The sequence below is a fragment of the Canis lupus genome, chromosome 14 (assembly GCF_003254725.2).
Source record: "Canis lupus dingo isolate Sandy chromosome 14, ASM325472v2, whole genome shotgun sequence".
Taxonomy (NCBI): domain Eukaryota; kingdom Metazoa; phylum Chordata; class Mammalia; order Carnivora; family Canidae; genus Canis; species Canis lupus.
The window spans coordinates 53,547,371-53,566,821 of NC_064256.1; the positions used below are offsets into that span (position 1 = coordinate 53,547,371).

General features: G+C 36.2%; 1 protein-coding gene across 18 annotated transcripts in view; it reads left to right on the plus strand.

Moving 5' to 3' along the window:
• The window catches only part of FOXP2 (forkhead box P2), a 554,671-nt gene that overhangs the window by 328,834 nt on the left and 206,386 nt on the right, over positions 1 to 19,451 (plus strand). The window lies entirely within an intron of this gene.

A 19,451-nucleotide genomic window follows, 5' to 3' on the forward strand; every position in this document is an offset into this window, starting at 1 on the left:
CATCTGCACCATGTGGTTGAGGAAATTAAACAAATATAAAATGCCCAGTACTCTTTGCAGTATATACTCATTACATTAGTTGTGTCTTGCCCTTGTCCTTATCATCAAGAAAAGAAGTTCCTCCTTCTCATCTGTCCTTCACTCGTTCATTCATTGTATTCAGCTATGGCATGTAGGACTTCAAATAAATATAGTGGTTGTTTTCTCTGTTTATAATCCAGTGAAGAAGAGAAGTGCATCATGTACCTACCACAGTATTTGGCTTATAATAGCTGCTTAATACATAAATATAAATGGTAGGTAATTACAAGTTACAGTAAATTCTCTAAAGAAAAATAATAAAGTGTTACAAGAAAGGAATGCGGGAGGCATCTATTTTAAATTGAGAAAATGACATTTAAGCTATGAGTGAAAGATGAGTATGAGCTAGCCAAGAACAAAATGGAAGCATGAAAGGTACATTTGGGGGGCAAGCAAGAGTTCAGTTTGCATACAGAATGTCTATACAAAATCCAGTGACAACATTAGTTTATTATATAAGTCTTATGATCAGAAGATAGTCATTATGTGAACTAACACTACATCTCTTCTCTAGGAAAACTTAAACTCGGCTTTTAAAAATCCTTAACCTTAATTTTGGCTGTTTACTTGCCATTGACTTGTGTTATAGCTAAGTCACACATGATTTTTTAAATGGAGAGCAGTACTTAATAGTCTAATTGTTAACATTTCAGCCCCCATATTTTTCTTCCATAAACTAAAATCTGAATTCCCTACGCCTTTTTCCCCTTCATTTTCTAACTTCATAGCAACTTCACTCATCTCTGGTTTCTGGATAGTCTAAATTCAAAAATTTTTTCAGTGATCCTTTATCCCAATAAAGTTCTCAAGCAAATATTGTGCTCTATAAAGTTTTAACTATTACAAATCAAAGTTGATGGGACACTTTTTGGTATTGATATTTGGTGTTCTCTCCATATATATGATAATCATAGGTGAATTTTTAATACCATATTGTCAAATTTACATACAAATCAGATAATTTTTGTTTCTTTCAGGCAATTAGACTTTGTGATATATTTCTTGTTTCCTGTTTTTCCTTAAATGTGTACTGACAGTATCTGAATTGAACTTCTTCTTTCAGAACCTACTGTATAAAAACTCTTTAGATGAGCAAGAAGCCACTGATTTCAAACCAGTGGCACTGTATCAGCCACATGCCACTTTTTAAAAAATCCTATTGGCAAGACAATCAGATAAAGTTTAATAAAAAGGACTTACCCACATCTGGGTGTATTGTTTTTGCTGACTCCTGGACATTGTGAATACCGTTTCTCTGCCACGAAAAAAAGTTATACTGACGTGCTTCATAAAAGACATGAATATAGCTCATGTTACAAGAGATTTGAAAATGGATTGATCAGCATGATCTGTTCCAGTGACTTCTGTAGAAATTGAAGTTTACTTTCAGATCTGTAGCAGTGTCTCTTTAAGGTGATCGGTTAAATCTTCTTTCTAGTGTTTCACGGTGAAGGCATTTTACCTCTCTGAAATTTTTGAAAGGTGTAGTTGAAGGCAAAGGGGTGTGCTGAGATATTTAAGTACTTTATAATGTATGTCATCTTGCTGATCTGAATATGAAGAACTTTTAAGAGTCATTCTTAATTCTTTTGGCATTTTTGTTTTGTTTTCTACTTCATCATAGATAGTAGGCATGTTAGTTGTCTGATAACTTTTTTTCAGCAGGTTAAAAGCCTTTGCCTTCTTTTCAAATCTAAGTAACTTATGTTAACTGCCTTCTCTTACAATAGTTCTTGAGCTGACTAAATTGTTTAATAAACAAATTGCTTTTAAAAAATACTTGTTCGTTTATTAAAAATAAATGTTGAGCTTCAGTTGTCTTCAGAACTCTCTGAAATAGTTCCAGAAGAAGAAAACTAAGTCCAAATTCACTTGGAGAATTTGAAGTCTGGCCAAGCCAAAGTACACAATAGGACTGTTAACCATGACCAATACATAGGAAACTGCAACATTGAGTATGAAAAGGTGTTGGACGTATATACTCCAAGTTCCTGTAAATTTCTTATAAATTAAGAAATCTCCATTCTGTCAGAAGCTGGTAAGTGACAGAGCTGGGAAGGCACCAGGAACCTTCGCTTTGGAAACAGGCATTGGGTTTACATCTTACTCAGTCATTGACTGAGTAGTTACATTCCATTTAAGTCTTCAGATTATTTTGTTTACTATCTGTGAATATTATGTCATTTTCAGTGACAGCTTATGATGGCTCTTGGCACAGAATCTGGTACCTTGTGGGTGTTTAGGAAACATGTTTATCCTCTGCAACTCCTTTCTACTCCTCATATTGTCACCTCTTCGAAACCAAAATGACATAAAACAGAGTGTCTTCCTACATTCCTTCAGCAAACATTGAGAACCTTTTGGGTGCAAGACCTATGTCAGATACCAGGAATTTACATTTGAGTAATGAAGCTCCTTTCCATTGCTGTGTATTTTTGTTTTTGTTTTCGTTTTTGCTGGACTTTTCCCAGTGCATTGACACATGGTGAGTATCTTGCCCCTTGCTCTCTTTGACAGCATTTGTCCCTGATTCTCTTTCTGCCTCCCTGGACTATTTTTTGTCTCTTTGTGGGAATCTTTTCACTCATTGGCCTTTTACATTAGGCAGTACATTTGTATTGCTACTTCCTACTGCTATTCTTCTGATTCCATGATGTGGGTCATCTCATCATTGTAACTCTTACTTTACTCTGACCTTCCCCTGAGTTCCAAATGTGCATGTCCAGTGTCTAGGAGACATTTCATTAACATATTCCCTGAAGAATTTTCAAGCTTCACGAGCCCCACACTGAATTTATTAAAACCTCATCGTACCTCCAAGCTTTTTATCTTGTTCTAGATTCTATAGCTTACCTTATGGAGCAGCATCCAATCAGTAAATGAAGTCAATGCTTGGTCGTCCTTCCACTTCACTTTCTCTAATCACCAGTCATAAACACGGTCTTTCTCCTAACCACATTGAGAACCATTTGCCATCATGCAGATTATGCACTGCACAAGGACAAGGATGTGTAAGTGCCTCAGGGAGTGTAAATGTAATTCATTAATGATTTTCAAGCACTGTTGGTAAAGTATCCCATACATAAAATCAGTACATTTTGACCATTTTCCAACTGAGAAAAGTTAGGTGTCTCATGAAGGAAGCACTTTTTGGACTCTGGACAAGGTATCATGTGGGCAAGCTATGTTACCCTCCTCTTTACACCTCCACAATTTACCATAGAAGTAGTTAAAGTACATCTCTTGACCAGCTCCTTTCAGAGTTAACTGTGTCCTTGGCTTCACTTTTGTTATCAAACCCCTCTCCTTACCCATGAGTCGTTTTTCATGCAGCTTCAGGGTAATTCACATAAAGCAAATATGATCCTACAACTCTTTCTCTTAAAAGATTCTTAATAGTTTCTAATTGTTTACTGATAAATACAGTCTTTCTTTCATCACGTAAAACCTTCCATTATCTGCTTGTCTCTCCTGCCCCACCATGCTACTTTGAATTCTATTTTCTGCTAATCCTGGAAATACATTTTGTTGCATACTCCAGCTGTTTTGTGCTCTGCACGTGGTCTACTGTATGCCTAAAATGCCCACCTACTTCAACCTTCTTGGTCTTTCAATCTGTCAGCATCCAGATTAGGTTTCTCTTAACGGCCCTATCCTACTCTCATCCTCTCGCCTAAAGTTATGCCATTTCCTCCAATAATATACTGAATGTGTCTCTATCATTTTACTCTCTGGGACTATTTTAGAGAGTTCTTAGATAAAATACAATAAAAGTGGGGAGGTGGGATAATGCTAGATTACAGAGAGGTTTGAAGAACATTCTATGAAGCCATGCAAAGTAATAAAATCTGCAATTTTTCTAACATTAACCCTAAGTATTGTGAAACAATGAGAAAACCATGGGTACTAGGATTAGGCTGACATTTGTTGAAAACTTAATTCTGGACACTTGTGAGTTTTTTTATCTTGGGTATTTTACCACAAAACTTTTCAATTTTAGTTTTCTTGTCTTTCAAATTAGTGGTGATAGTATTTACCCCTAAGAATTGTTGCGAGGTTAAAAAGTGTAAAAAGTGAGTACCTTGGGCCTCCCACATTGAAGATTTTCAATTAACATTTAAAAACTTCAGTTTCAGTATTCTAAGAATTTTGATAAGGTATGGCTTTCCACATCATTGCAATTGACTTTAAGAAAGTTAACATATGGCATTAAATAGTTTAAAAACGTGTTAGAAGTGTATTAACATCATTTTTAAAAAAGGAATATTCATTTCTCCAAATTTAAATACAATATTCCTTTAAAGTTCTTTACATTTTAAAATTTATTAATTGATTTATAGAAATGTTTATATAAAATGTTTGCATAAACTATGTCCATAAAGTTCTTTGAATCTATAATTTTTAAATTTAAGTATCTAGGTTAAGACCCCACATAATCTTCATATTCTATATGCATAAAGGGCTTTACAAGTTTGTATTTTTCAAAAAAAGTAAATGATTTATCCTCCTGATTAAAATAAAGGGATAAGCTTCTTTTATGAATACCATTCCTCATCTCAATTTCTTTTTCTCATCAGGTCTTTCTTGCAAAAGAAAATTTCATTTACGTAGAAAAATCACATTTGAGGAAAAATGTGCTACTCATACTCCCAAATAATATATGTAGTTTTAAAAATCAAAACTCTTAGCCTGTTCCATATAGCATGAGATCAAATTACATTAGAAATATCTTCTCCTTTAATATTGTTACAATAACAATTTTACAAGGCAAGTGAGAATTCTGTTTTCTATTTCCAAATATATTGAACAAAAATTAAGACACTTTTGAAAATAAGGAAAGCAATAATGACAATGCTAAAAGGCATTTAAATCAAAGGAAAATAAATGTAAAACAAAACCTAAAGGTCATCTTTCCAACTGCAGCTGAATGGCAAAACAATCTAAACTAAAATGTCTGAACATACCGTTAGCCTGGTTCATCTGTGACATGTGGCTTAAGTAATTTTATACCAAGAAAGGGAATGTGTTGTTAATGATGCAGTAATGAAATAAGTATGGCTTTACATAAAAAAAAAAATTAGAATTGGTGTAGGTAACCTTACTACTTGTATTTCAGTATTCTTTTTTTCACTACTATTTTAAGAGTTTGCATAATCTTAAGTATGTCCGCAGGACTATGTTACTCATGCAAACATCATCTAACATGAATTTCCAAGCAGGGAGGGAAATCTTAAACCCATTCTTTGTCTAATTTTCAACAGGAGTTAAATTATTTAAAAAGCCAAATACTGTAGTAGGACTTTTTTTTTTTTTTTACCATATTTCAAAGCATATCCAATTGGTTACAGTTGCTTAACTATAATCCTTTATCTTGGTTTTTGCATTTATTTTCATTTTCAGAAAATTCCTGATATTTTTCTAAATTGTTTCACTCTTCCAAAGGTTCAAATATACTATTTTAGTTACCTGTTGCTTGTAACTCATCACACTTTTTTAGTGGCTTAAAATCATAACAATTTATTTTTCATGATTCTATAGGCTAGGGGAGGGAGGAGCGAGAGATGTTGGCTAAGTGGATCCTCCACCTGGTAAAGACTGGGGTCACTCATGCGGCTGGCTGGCTTCATCTGTGGTGGTGCCAGACTTGAACTTCCAAGAAAGCCTCAACCACACCCCGGACTTCTGGATACTCCTCTGTGGCCTCTGTCTTCCCCAGTGTATCTCCTCCTCGCTGTTTCCCATCTAGCCAGAATTTCCATTCAACATGGCATCTGGCAAAAGTAGCCAATCCTCTTCAGAAAAGGCAAAAGTAGCCAATCCTTTTCAGAAGAAACAAGGAAATATGCATTTCCCAGAACTAGCAGTGCTTCTGCCCCCTTTCTATTAGCTAAGGAAAGTCATGATGCCAGTGCAGTCCAGGGGCATGGAGAGTAGATCTACCTCTTGGTGGAGGAACACCTGGCCTGTGCAGGAAGAGGAGGAACTAGTGAGGGGTCATCCTTGGCAACTAGCCACATCCTTTGTGTTTTAAAATAAAAACCCCTGAGGACAGCTGGCCAACTCCTCATATTGCAAGTAAGAAAATTGAAAGAAAGGTTATATTGGCAAATAATTATAAAGAGCAGAAGACTTTTTTTTTTTTAACATCTAGTGCAGTTTTTTTTTCCTTTGAGTTTTACTTAATTCACAATATTCCCAATATTTTAACATTACTTTGGATTTCTGAATAAGCAGTTTTCAAGTCTTCACTCAACTGTACAAATGAATTATTAAAAAAACAAACACCACTAACTAGAAACTTCCATTTCTGCAATTGCAAGCAGCCATTCATGCCTTTAGAATGATTTTGCCACTGATTTCAAAGTATGTGTGTGGCTGGTTTTTGTTGTTGTTTGCCACATTTTAACAGTTTAGCAATGAGGGTCGGCCTTTATTTTTTCATTAAATATTGATTGAGCCCCTGCTATGTGCCAAGTCTTGTGTCAGCCCCTAGACATCCAAGCAGGAATAAGGAAGAGTCAAGGCTCTCAAGGAACTTGTAAGATTATTTATCTTAAGTAAATGAGTTAGATGCGTTTAGTCAGATTTATCTACTGTAAATCTCCATAAACCATTACTTAAAGGCTTGATGTTTTCTGGAGCTTATAAAATAATTTAAAATATGAATTGCTCAAGAGTTAGCCTAACTGAACTGTAATTCTGAAACTTCTGTGTTTTAAAGTACATGTGTATTTCCTTTTCTTTCTGTCATCTCATACAGTACAAATGTGTTATCTGACACTAGTAAAACTGGGGTATCCAGTTGGTACATTGTATAGAGGTAAGAATTTGGGCAAGGACACGTCTTTGGGTCTTAGCTTTGCATATACTAATGATGTAATCTTGGAAAAATCATAGAATCTTTTTTGGCCTCCGTGCTTTTTATTTTTTTAAGGGAGAAGTTTAGACTAGATAATTTTCATTTGCTGTGAAAAACAGCAGTTATCAACATTTAATTGTTAAACATTATTTCCTTCTTTCTGTTCTCCTTCTGGAGTTCTCTCATAAATGAAAAGAAAGCAAATGATTTGTACACATGAAATAGCTTCTTTGGTAGTCAAAAACTGTATCAGAGAGATAAGAAAATGGCTTTATTATAGGTCTGGAATCTTGATGGGAGGAAAGTGAGGGAGGGCGAAAGGTGGGAATTACTTTTTACCCCAGAGATTTTGATTTGTGTTCCTGTACCCCAGCCCTCACCGCCCCTCCCTCCTTGAATCTGTCTTAATAAGCTGCAGTAATTTATGGGAATACGTCTTCTGATTCAAGTTATATTGGGTATAGGGAGAGGGGAAAAAAGCTAGAAAACAAAAAAATCTCCTCTAGTGCTTTATTAATGGTCTGATAACCTGGCCACCACTGCACTGGTTCCTTGCAAATGTCGAAGTATAACCACACCTGACTTTGAGATTGATTGATTGATTGATTTTTAAAAATTTTTTAAAGATTTTTTTATTCATTTATTCATGGTGGGAGGCGCAGAGACACAGGCAGAGGGAGAAGCAGGTCCCATGCAGGGAGCCCAACGTGGGATCCGATCCCGGGACCCTGAGATCACGCCCTGGGCCAAAGGTGGATGCTCAACCACTGAGCCACCCAGGCGTCCCCTATTTATTTAATTATTTAGGCTGAGAATCAAGACTGCTCTTTGTGCATGTTTATACGATGAATGTAAGTCAAACCTTAAGCAATTTCCTTTACGGTTGTTTGTATTATTTCTTATGAGTTGCTTATTACTTTATATGTCTAAAGGTTTCTTTGTGAACTTGAAAGCTCTCGTATGCGTGGTCCCGTGACTTTGCCATCTTTCATTTCCTTCCTTGTTCCCTTCTCTTCCTTCTCTTCCTTCTTTCTTTCTTATTCCCTCTTCCCTCTCAACCCTCCTTTAAATTATTCAGTGTTTACCTGCAGGCCGCTATACTACATGCTACCATATTTTCCCTCAATCTCTTTTTAGAGTCTTAACTTCTTCTTCTTATTTTATTTAATATCACTTTAGCTAGTTTTCTTACATTTCTCCCAGATCTATTAAAAAGAGTGTCTGCTTAGGAAAAAAAAAAGTCACCAGCTACTGAGAGGCTTAGTTATGGTTTCTATTTGTGCTTGTCAGGATTGTCTAAGAGAACAAACACTAGAAGACAGAAAAAGAATTAGTGCTGGGACACCTATTTTCAGCATATCTTTTTACATCCTAGTCCTTGGGATGATATTTTCCTGTTGAGTTGAAAATAGGCATATACATTGCTAATTAATTACCATAGCTTTCTCAGTAATAGTCAATGGTGGCCAAACACTACTAAAATGTACTACCGTGATATGCTAACAGGGTAGGCTTTGCATTAAGCATCTTGGGAATTCAGATTAACCATTATCACTGGGTCTTGTGATCTGAAGCATTATGCATTTACATTTATTAGTTGTCTTTTTAAAAATCAATTGATATGAGAACAAATCAATACATTTAATTATAATTTGCAAGTAGTTCATTCAAGATGCATGACTGTTAAGATAATTGCCTCTTAAATCAGTGATTGGCATGTGTAGAAATTTCATACAAGAAAACCATATTTGAAAAAAGCCAGTTAGACATCACATTTTATGTCTAGATTAGTGCTTTCCAATAGAACTTTCTGTGATGATGGAAATGTTCTATACGGTGCTGCCCAGCACAATTAAACTAACCACATGTGGCTACTGAGCACTTGAAATGTGGACCTGAATTTTTTAGTGTGTTTTCTTTAAAGGAATTTACATTTAAATAGTGACATGTGGCTCTTGGCTACCATATTGGATAGCAGAGAACTAGGACACTTAAAAAAAATGTATTTAATCATAAGTAATACAACGCTTAAAATTTAAATATATGGCCTACTCATTTTATTCATTTTATCTGTACTCACTTTATGGAAAATTTTACTTGATTTACATTTTTTAAGTAAACACAGAGTGAAAATGTAAATCAGCATATTTATTTTTTTTTTATTTTTTTTTTTTTGTATTTTTTTTTTTTTAATTTTTATTTATGATAGGCACACAGTGAGAGAGAGAGGCAGAGACACAGGCAGAGGGAGAAGCAGGCTCCATGCACCAGAAGCCCGACGTGGGATTCGATCCTGGGTCTCTAGGATCGCGCCCTGGGCCAAAGGCAGGCGCTAAACCGCTGCGCCACCCAGGGATCCCTAAATCAGCATATTTAATACAATCAATCCTGGTGACCAAGGTAGCTTGTTGAGGGGAGGGGTTAGTCATAATCTCTCTTAAGGCTCTCTGGCAAACCATGTCACTTCCGTGAACTTGAAGTCTGAGTAAAAATACAGCATGAATGCTGCAAATGTAATTTCAACACAAATGTCCTTATGTTCAGAGTAAGAAAAAAGAACATGGAAATGATAGATTTGCTGCTTGAGACTTAAATCAACGATTAAGAAAGACAGAAACAATTTAGCTTCTATTTTGACTTTTTTTTAAATCAAGAAGAATGATCTTTGGATTGAAAAGTACTAAACAAACACCATTAAAAAGGAATTAGAATCCGCATTAGGGAAAGAATTGTTAAAGAGCAGCTCCTTGCTCCCAAACCTGGCATGAACAAATGTTATCCCTCTGTAAGTTGATAAGATTGGGATGTGAAATTTGTGAACAGTTGTCTGGAATTTTTTAGTAAATGTGAAAGTGGAAATTTTGTCCAAAGAATTATCCAAAGGGTGGATGCCGAGGCCCCCATCTAAAGAGAAAGAGAGGAGGAGGAGGAGAGAAAAAAAAAAAAGACCAAGATAGGTAGGTGAGTTGTCAACACTGTAAAATTGTGACTAGAACAAATTACTAAAGGGATGATTTACAAGCTCTTAAAAAGGGAAGTAGTGCTCAGTAGAAGCAACCATGTTCATACAGAAAAATATTTGTGCAACTAATCATGCATTGGTCCTCCTTTTTATGTGGTAGATATGTTACAGGATTCTCAGTGGATGCCTGAAGCCGTAATTATGCTGAACCCTATATATACTTTGTTTTTTCCTATACATACATATCTATGATAAAGTTTATTTGTAAGTTAGGTACAGTAAGAGACTGACCATAATAACTAATAACAGAATAGAATAATTATAACAATATGCTGTAATAAAAATTCACTGTTTGTGCTCTTTCTCTCTCTCTCCTAAAATATCTTGTACCATACTCATCCTTGTTCTTGTGATGATGGGAAATGATAAAATGACAATATGATGAGAAGAAGTGAGGGGAATATTGTAAGCAGCTGTGAGGTAGTGTGACCCATACTGCAGGTAATCCAAACCACAGAAAGTGAAATGTGGGTAAGAGGGGACTATTGTATTATCTTTTTTTGACAGAATAAAAGAAAACTGTAGTGGGTGCCTTATATCTAAAGCATTTCTTAAAGCTTCACCATAGCCCAAATAAGATAAAGAAATAGAGTTGATGATGATAACGCAGTTGGGTAAATTATAATTAGTTGAACAACTAATCCCAAAGAGTACTGATTAGCTCAAGGGTAGGCTCTATTTGTGTGATAAAGAATTCTGTCCTTAGCCCTGTTTTGTTTTTGTTGTAATTTTTACTATGTTTCAGTGGCTTTCATTAGCAGTGAGCAACTTCTCTTGCCTAAAAGCCGATTCAAGAATAAAAATATTCATGGGCTACAATCTGAATGGCAGCTTGTTTCCTTTACCCACAAACATGTATACATCTATATAGCTTTTTATTTCCATCTGTTTTCACCTCTCGACTGAATTGATTTCTTTTGAGTTTCCATTGGTTTGTCCTTATAATTTCTGCAATTGCATGATCTCATTATGGCCATCACAGTCTTGATTATATATGACCTTTCAACTGAAGTGTCTGATTCTGACTAGAATGTCTTTCAGTAAATCCGTAAGGATACTTCCTGGAAGTAACTACCAGTACACTTTTGTATATAACCTTTTTCTACAAAATTGGGATCATGATGCATACATTTTCTAACAGATTAATTTCTTTATGGAGGTGATGTTAACAGACAGTAAAATCTACCCTTATTACTATATGAGTCCATGAGTTTTGACAAATGCATACAGTCTTGTAACCACCATCATCACCCTCCAGAAGTTCTTCGTGCCCCTTTGTAACTAGCTCCTCTCCTACCCCAGTTCTGCAGTGTTTTCAAACAGCATTTTCTTCTTTTTTACTTGTCATGAGTATTAGCTCTCCTATGGCACTTTTCTTCAATAATCCTCTTCCATGCCCAGGTAGAATTATACATGACTTAAATTTTAATTCTTTTCTATAATGTCCAAATTTCAATAGTTAACATATATTCTAAAAAAAAAAAAATCAACCCCACTCCCATCTATTTTATAGCATATGAATGCTGTCTTAAAGGATGTAGAGGGGCAGCCTGGGTGGCTCAGTGGTTTACCGCCACCTTCAGCCCAGGGTGTGATCCTGGAGACCCGGGATTGAGTCCCAAGTCGGGCTCCCTGCATGGAGCCTGTTTCTCCCTTTGCCTGTCCCTCTCTCTCTCTCTCTCTCTCTCTCTCTCTATATATATATATATATATATATATATATATATATATATATATATATTTAATGAATAAATAAATAAAATCTCTTTTAAAAAAAGGATGTAGAGGTGGTTATGGTTGATTTAGTTATCAATATTACATGGCCAGAAGGACACCCAATTCCCTCTTTTTAAAGCTTTTATAATTAAGGATATACTTTAAATAGTAGAGGTACTATTTCTATTCTAAACCTTTCTCACTAGATTGGAGCCTCAGGCCTAGTTAATAGACACAGAGGGATCTAGACAAATTGGAAGGCATTCATAAGACAGTGACCAGGATGCAGAAGAACTTATTGGAATGATTAGCCTACTTTATTTGATTCCAATGGGTAGAATAAGGACTAATAAGACCTAAGTTTCAAAGAGATAGAATTGAGCTCATTTTAAAGAAGAATGTTTTAACTCAGCATTCCAGAGTGAAGAGTGAGGTCTTTGTCACCTTTGGTGTTCCAGGAAAACTATATTTGATTAATGGGGATATCTGTGGAGCAGTTGTAAATGATACAAAGATGAATGGCCTATCCAACATACCATTGTTTATAACTTTAAATTCAAAGTATTCTATAGTAACATCTTGAAGATAATTAGTATATTTGGTAGTAATTGGGGGGGGGGGGGTTGTCATTTGAGTTGCCAGCCCATGTTTTAACTTCATTTTACCCTCCTCTCTTCCCTTGTTCTTCATGACTGAACCTTTTAATGGCACCTAACCTAATGTATTGTTGAGAGAAGAAAATACTTGGGCATTCTGGTAATTATTACCTTCTCCCCTATCTCTTGTGGCCTGTGCTAAGCCTTAGTAAGAACCAGCCCTGACAGGCTGACCCAGGAAGCATTAGCTTTTAGATACACAAATCAAATATATTGCAACCCTTGTCAGGTCTGGGACTTAAATTCAAGTATAAACCATTGGGCTCCTGTCCTCCATCCTACATCTCAGCTCACTTCCTTCTTGAGTCCCATTCTGATAAAGTGACACTTGGTGGTTCCCAAAGCTAAATTTCTCACACATGCCCAGTGTATGTAATTATAATTCTTCTCTGTAGAACCATTTGCCAAGTTATTCTGGAAGTTTGTCCACCCAACAAACTCTTGGGCCATTGCATGTTCTTTCCTTTTATTCTCATGACCGAACTCTATTCCAAACACATGAGTCCCCAGGAATTCAGTTAGGTAAGTGGCTTCAGGACAGTTATGGCCCAGCAGCATTCTAAACATGAAATTCTTTGCTCAGAAGTCTTAAGTTATCAGCTACCTCCCAGATAATCTGTTCTTATGCCTATATATTTGTCAAGACCTCACACCACCTCAGCTTGGTTATTTTGACCTTGCCTGAGCCTTTATTAGAGATTTTGACCTTGCCTATTTTGATCTTGTCTGAGCTGTTATTAGAGATTCTTATGATTCTTTAAGCTCTGGTATTTTGCCTTCCCAGCGAAAACTTCTCCTGTAATGCCCTAGAATTTCCTTGATGCTGGTCTCGATTTAGTAGATAGGTTCAGTCCTGGGCCCTGCCTTGGATTTGTAAACCTCAGGTATCACTGAAAATTTCTTTGAATGGAACACATATGTTGAGACTCCTGCAAAACTGTAGTCAGATCCTTACTTCTTTCCATATTATAGGCATAGTTGGTAGATAATGAGTTACTATAGATTTCAAATGTAATTCGACAGAAACAATAGAGATATTTGACATGAATTGTACTAAGACTCAAGCTTAAGGTTTTATTTTTCGTTGTTCCCCAATTCAGAACATCACAAACAGCTCACTCTTTTCTAAATAGGGCAAGGACACTTTCAAAATTGAAATTGTGATTACAACACCTGGGTGCTAAGCTCTGCGCTGCATGAAATTCGAGATTGTTATTGCTAGCGTTCAAAGCACAGAAAGTCTGAGTGGTGACTGTCTAGGATCAGCAAGTAGGCTCACCACAGTCAGTTCTTGGAGTTGAATTATTTGAAATTGGCAGGTGGTTTCTCTTTTTCCATAGATTTCTTTCCCCTTTTCCTGACAGTGCATGTGTTTGGTGACCTCCACTGTTTATTTAGCTTCTGCATACATTCCTTAGGATTTGTTTTATGTGTGGTTTTTTGGTTGCTTATGTTTCTTGTTATGCTTGGCTACTACTAGAAGGAGTAGTGGTGGTGGTCTGCTTTGGGTCGGCAGTCAAAACAAACGTGATACTCATTTTGAATATCTGGCTTTGAGTTTTCATATAAAAATATAAGCACCATTTACATAAGTATATTGCTTGAATTGAATTTATTTTTTATTCCTGACTTGCCCCTAAAGAAGTGCCAACAACCTCCAAAATTGCTTAAAGCAAGCATCAGAAGGAAAGAAAAGTGAAGAATGAGGATAAGCCATGAACTGAATAATCAAACGTGAAATAAAGGGAACAAAACACAAACATGGCTTACTATCCACGTATCATTTGGAGATACTTCAACTGAAAAGGGTTAAAGCTCTCATTTACAGCCCCCTCCTCCTTACCACTTTCTTTGTTATTATTTACTTGCTCTGTTGTTAAAGATGAGTAATCATGTTCTGTACTCTTTAACAGCACATACCATGGGGTATAAGGAGTATGGGAATAAGAAACTGAAGAAATTAAAAATTAGAAGAATTGAAAGGAATTTGTGAACAAAGATATTTATGAATTATTAACATTGTCATTTTTTAAAGGCATTAACAATAAGGTGTTAGAAAGCATTAACTTTTGGAGTAAGTCTGTATTGGAGGGCGCTTCTTGGATCCCTCCACTCTTGGCTTACAGAACACTTTCATCTCCTGGTGCTCTTCATATGCCTCACGCTGTTTATTTTCTGTGTCCTTTAGTGGCTCCTCTTTTTCTGCCCATCCATTAAATGCTCTCCTCCCCAGGGTACTGTCCTCAGCCTACTGCTCTTTTTCTGTAATCGAGAGCATATCCACAGGTAATTTCATCCACCTTCAAAGTGTCAGCTACCTCTCACACATGAGTCAGTGACCCAGACTTTTCTAGTTCCAAGATGTGATATCTTCACAAGTCTTCTTTCTATTTTAATTATAGCTGTTTATGGGACATCTTCCCTTAATGGCAATAGGCACTTTAAGTGTATCATTTATAAAATTGAGCATTTTATGTTTCCCCAAAATTGTTCCCTGAAAATCCTCTAAGTTCTAGAAACCTAGGCATCATCTTTGATGACCATTTCTCTAATGATTGCCCAAGCCCATCCAATTCAGCACCAAATTCAAGTATAAAGGAGCCACTACTCCAGTACTTTGAAGCTTTGTTATATCTCACCTCAACCATTGCAGTTGTTTCATAACTGGTCCCACTGCTTCTGCTTTTGGTCCCGTAAAATTTATATATATAATTACAATCACACACACACACACACACACACACACACACACACAGAGTCCTATTTACATCACTTCCTTGCTTAAGGAAACCTTCAGAAGGGATGAGCGACAGGCAAAATAGGTGAAGGAGATTAGGAGGTACAAACTGCCTTTATAAATAAGTCATAGGAATGAAAAGTAAAGCATAAGGAATACAGTTAATAATAGCTTTGTTCAGTGACAGACAGTAACTTCACTTATCCTGGTGATTTTGTAAGGTATGCGGTTGTGGAATCACTGCGTTATACACCCGAAACTAATATAGTATTGTATGTCAAGTACACTTTAATAAATAGAACAAAACAAAAAGGGGCAAAAAAAAAATCCTCAGTTGTTTACTATTATCTTCAGGATACAATCCAAACTATTTAACATGGCATCCTTTATTGCTTTAATATCAGGCTATTCACCCAGCGTAGTGTGCACACACTCCCTGACTCAGAACTTCGTCTCCAGCCATCTTGTTTATAGCTCCCCACACTACATGCTGTCCTTGCCATAGTACCTGTCTTTGCTTCTGCCATCCCCTACTTGGAATAACCCCTCCTCACTCTACTTAAAGCTCAATTTAAATCTTTCTCTTTCAGAAAGAATTCCAGGCAGTTATTCCCAACTAAGCTAGGTGTCATTCTTCTTTGCTTCCACAGGAACACTGTGAATGGATGTTACCCTCTTTAAAATTATCTTTTAATATGTCTCTCCCTCTCAAACTACTGTGAGCTTTTTGAAGACACTGGATTGTTCCTCTTTAGTTCTCTTTAGTTGGCACAGAATTTGAGATGTAATAAATGGTTATGAAAGTTTGCTTACTTAGGAAAGACCATAGCCAATGAAGACTAAATATTTTGAAGATTGTTCGTTTGGCTTTGGATTTTGCACATAAGAATTCTTAATAATGCCCTCATATATCCCCAGTATTCAACTGGCTTCTCTTTAGCAGCTCAAATGACTGTGTTTCTCTTCACCTCTTCTCCCTTTAGCACTGTCATGCCTGTGACCTGCTTCTGTTCCACACTCAAATGTCCTGAGTGTAAGGCTCAGAGAACCAGAGCTGCCCCCATGTCTTCCCTCTTCCATCAGTCTCTTTATAAATGGATATTTATATATTTTGAAACTATCAGCCAAATTTTCAAAAGTGAAAAAGGTCACTATGATAGAATATACTATGTCATATGCAGTATTCCACCAGAATATATTAGATTAAAGGAGTAAAGTTGACCAGCTGAAAAACAAGAAAGGAGAAATTTTCTTTTTTGATTCAGTGCTTTCTGAGCAGCTCATCCTTATTCTTGACTCTGTGGTCACCTCAAAGCTCACTGCTGGTGACCTTCACATAGTGGTAAGTTTTAGAAAAGTATTTAAAAAACAAAGTAAAAACTTTATCTTTTTTTTTTACTTGCCATGCATAGGAATGTAGGAAACATCCATGATTGTAAAGTTTAAGCTCTTTCTTAACATAAGACTTCAGTCTTAACTTTACAAATTGGCGTGTTGATGAAGTGGTGATAAAAGGGAAGCAGGTATTATTCATTAGGATACAATGAAGGCTTCAAAAGTGTGGAACTGAAATAGCTATGACCCACCCTTCCTTCCTTCCTTCCTTCCTTCCTTCCTTCCTTCCTTCCTTCCTTCCTTCCTTCCGCCTCTTCTGGTGCCATAATTTGTCAAAAGAAAATATTTTATTTAGTTGTAATAATTTTATGAAATATAAAGGGCATTGAAATACTGAAAGTAATTGTAATGTGAAAGATATTATGGCTATGAATTATCTTTGATGCTTTGAAATACTAAAACACGGAGCTATTCAGACTTTTTCTGTTTTGAAAGCAGAGTTTTGCTATCCTTCTCACATCACACTTAAACTTAGAATAGCACATTATTCTTTATTAGGGAATATAAATTTACTATAGATAATCCTTAACTGAAAGGACTTTATAGTTAAAGTAGAGAATTTCTACATGGTGTTGAATAAAGGGACCGATGTCATGAACTAACTGCCTTACAGGTAAAATAAATTTTTGGTTACTTTTTTGAATGTCAGAAACAAACACAGAATTCTTTCTTGGCTCGCCATGGCTCTGTCTCTACCCCGATGTCACTCTGCTCTCCCTATTGCTCCCTTAGCTCCAGCTTGCCTTCCAGTTTCTTTCTTGTGCCATTCTTTCCTGTGCAAGCTCTTCCTTCTGCTTGAAATGCTTCCTTCCTGTCCTCCCACAACCACCCTCCCAAATACATACAAACACATACCAGGCTAATTCCTACCCACCTTTCAGATTTTACCTTAAAGCATCCCTTCTTCTGGGGATGCTTTCCTTAATGCTCCAAACCAAATGCCATCTTATGGCTTCATATAGCTTAGAGAATCTTTTTTACCACTCATAAGGCATTTTATTATCTTCCCCCAACATACAAATTCTGTCAAACTTCCACTTAAAAAAAAAAAAAAAAAAAAAAAAAAAAACTTCCACTTAATCCTACCTCCTATTCCCCCCACCTATCTTTGTCCCTGTGTGGAAGGAAAGGGTCAATATCCTTCACTACATTCTTATTTCCCTTAAGCTGGACCAAATATTACTATTCCTGTGCCTTTCACCCCCATCACCCTGGAACGTTCTTCTTTTTTTCTTTAATCATCAAAATCCAGTTCTTTTTCAAGGTTAAACATTTGTTCCTTAATGCTTCCCCTCAGTCCACGCCTACCCTGTCCAAAATTAACTCTCACTCTTTTGCATCCCTCGTACTTGTTATAACACTTACTCTTTTCTGCCTTGTCTGACACAATCTTTTTTTTAACTTCCAAAGTATCTTAAAGTCAGGGGTAATTTCTCCTTCAGCAGTATATGTCCCCACAATTCAGTGCAGTGTTTAATATGGCACTTTAGCCAATCAAAATTAATAAGTAGGTGAAAATTGTGATGCTCATTCAGCATGAGAAAGGTTGACTGTCTTTGGGTGATGAGAGATTTTGAATCTAGATAACAGTGTTTTTCTGTCCCCCATTGCCTCCCCCCCCCAGACTGCCTTTCATTTCCCACCATATCATCACACTGTACATAGCTAATCAAACCAATATCTACCTTTATATCTCTGTCTTTGTTCATCTCGTTTTAGGTCCAGAATACTTTCCTTTAATCTTGCATTTCTTGATTTATCAAAAATCTCACATAAATATTTCAAAATCCTTGTCAATGTTACCTTCCTTGTGAAAAGATTCTTGATTTCCCCTTTTCATCTCCCATTAGAAGTTACTACTACTCTTGTTGTGGTCTTACAACAATTGCTTGGTCCTCTCCTTAGGATTTACTATGTCCTAACTTATAATTAGTTTATTGTATGTCAAAGCCATGTGCTGTTCTAGTGGTGAACAGGTTTTCTTACCTGTACACTATCCAGTGACTACTCTGCTATTTGGTATATGATTTTCTGAAAGAGCTAATAAGTAGTGTAGTCTTGGCTTCTTTATATTTTATGCATGGAGTGTTAGATGAGGCCCCCTAACTGATAAAGTTGAAAAAGTTCAAAGAACTTGACAAAAATTTGCTAAATATGTTAAAAATAGCATAGTAAGCAACTCCAAACTGAACATTCATATAAGGTAAATTTGTGAGGAAAAAAAAAAGAAGTGGCTTATTTCATAAAGTCTTTAAAATGGCACTTTGAAATGATAAAACTATACCATTCATAGATTAATACTGGGACTTTAAAATGTCCTTCTCCTCAAGTTTTGCCAGATAAGGTTTCCTTTTTTCTAATTCTCTAGGATCTAATACTCTCTCTTAAATTACAAATGGTTCTAAGTTATCACTAAAAGTACATGCGTGTCTGGGAGTGGGTTTGGGTGTGTGGGTGGATTTGTGTGTAGAGGGAAAGATGTCATGTAAGTCTCCACAGGGATTCTCAACACTTAGTAATAGAACGGTAAAAGAAAACAGAGGTAAACAAAGAAAACTGTTATTCTCTATGCCAGCCATTATGCTACTTGCTATGTATTCATATTATATTGCATCTTCCTATCAACCCCAGAAAACCCAAGTTTGGATTGATTGAGGCACTAGGTAGGTCTCTAAGTTTACTTACTTACAGTTACTAAATGTGAGGCAGGGATTCAAACTGAGGTCTGTGTGATACAGAACAGAACTCATTTCTACTTAGGTTTTTACTGGATGGATACTGGTTTGCAAAATTAAATATCCAATTCCTATCTTGAGATTCAGTAGCTTAAATATATCCCCCACCCCATTACGTGATCCAAACACAGAAGGGAGATTCACTCCCAAAACCTTGGTGCCAGAATAGAGGTAAAGAGATAGACTCCAAAGTCTGAGTAATTGGCCCTGAGCAGAGCAATAGAGGCCACAGTGAGAAGGAATCAGTGGT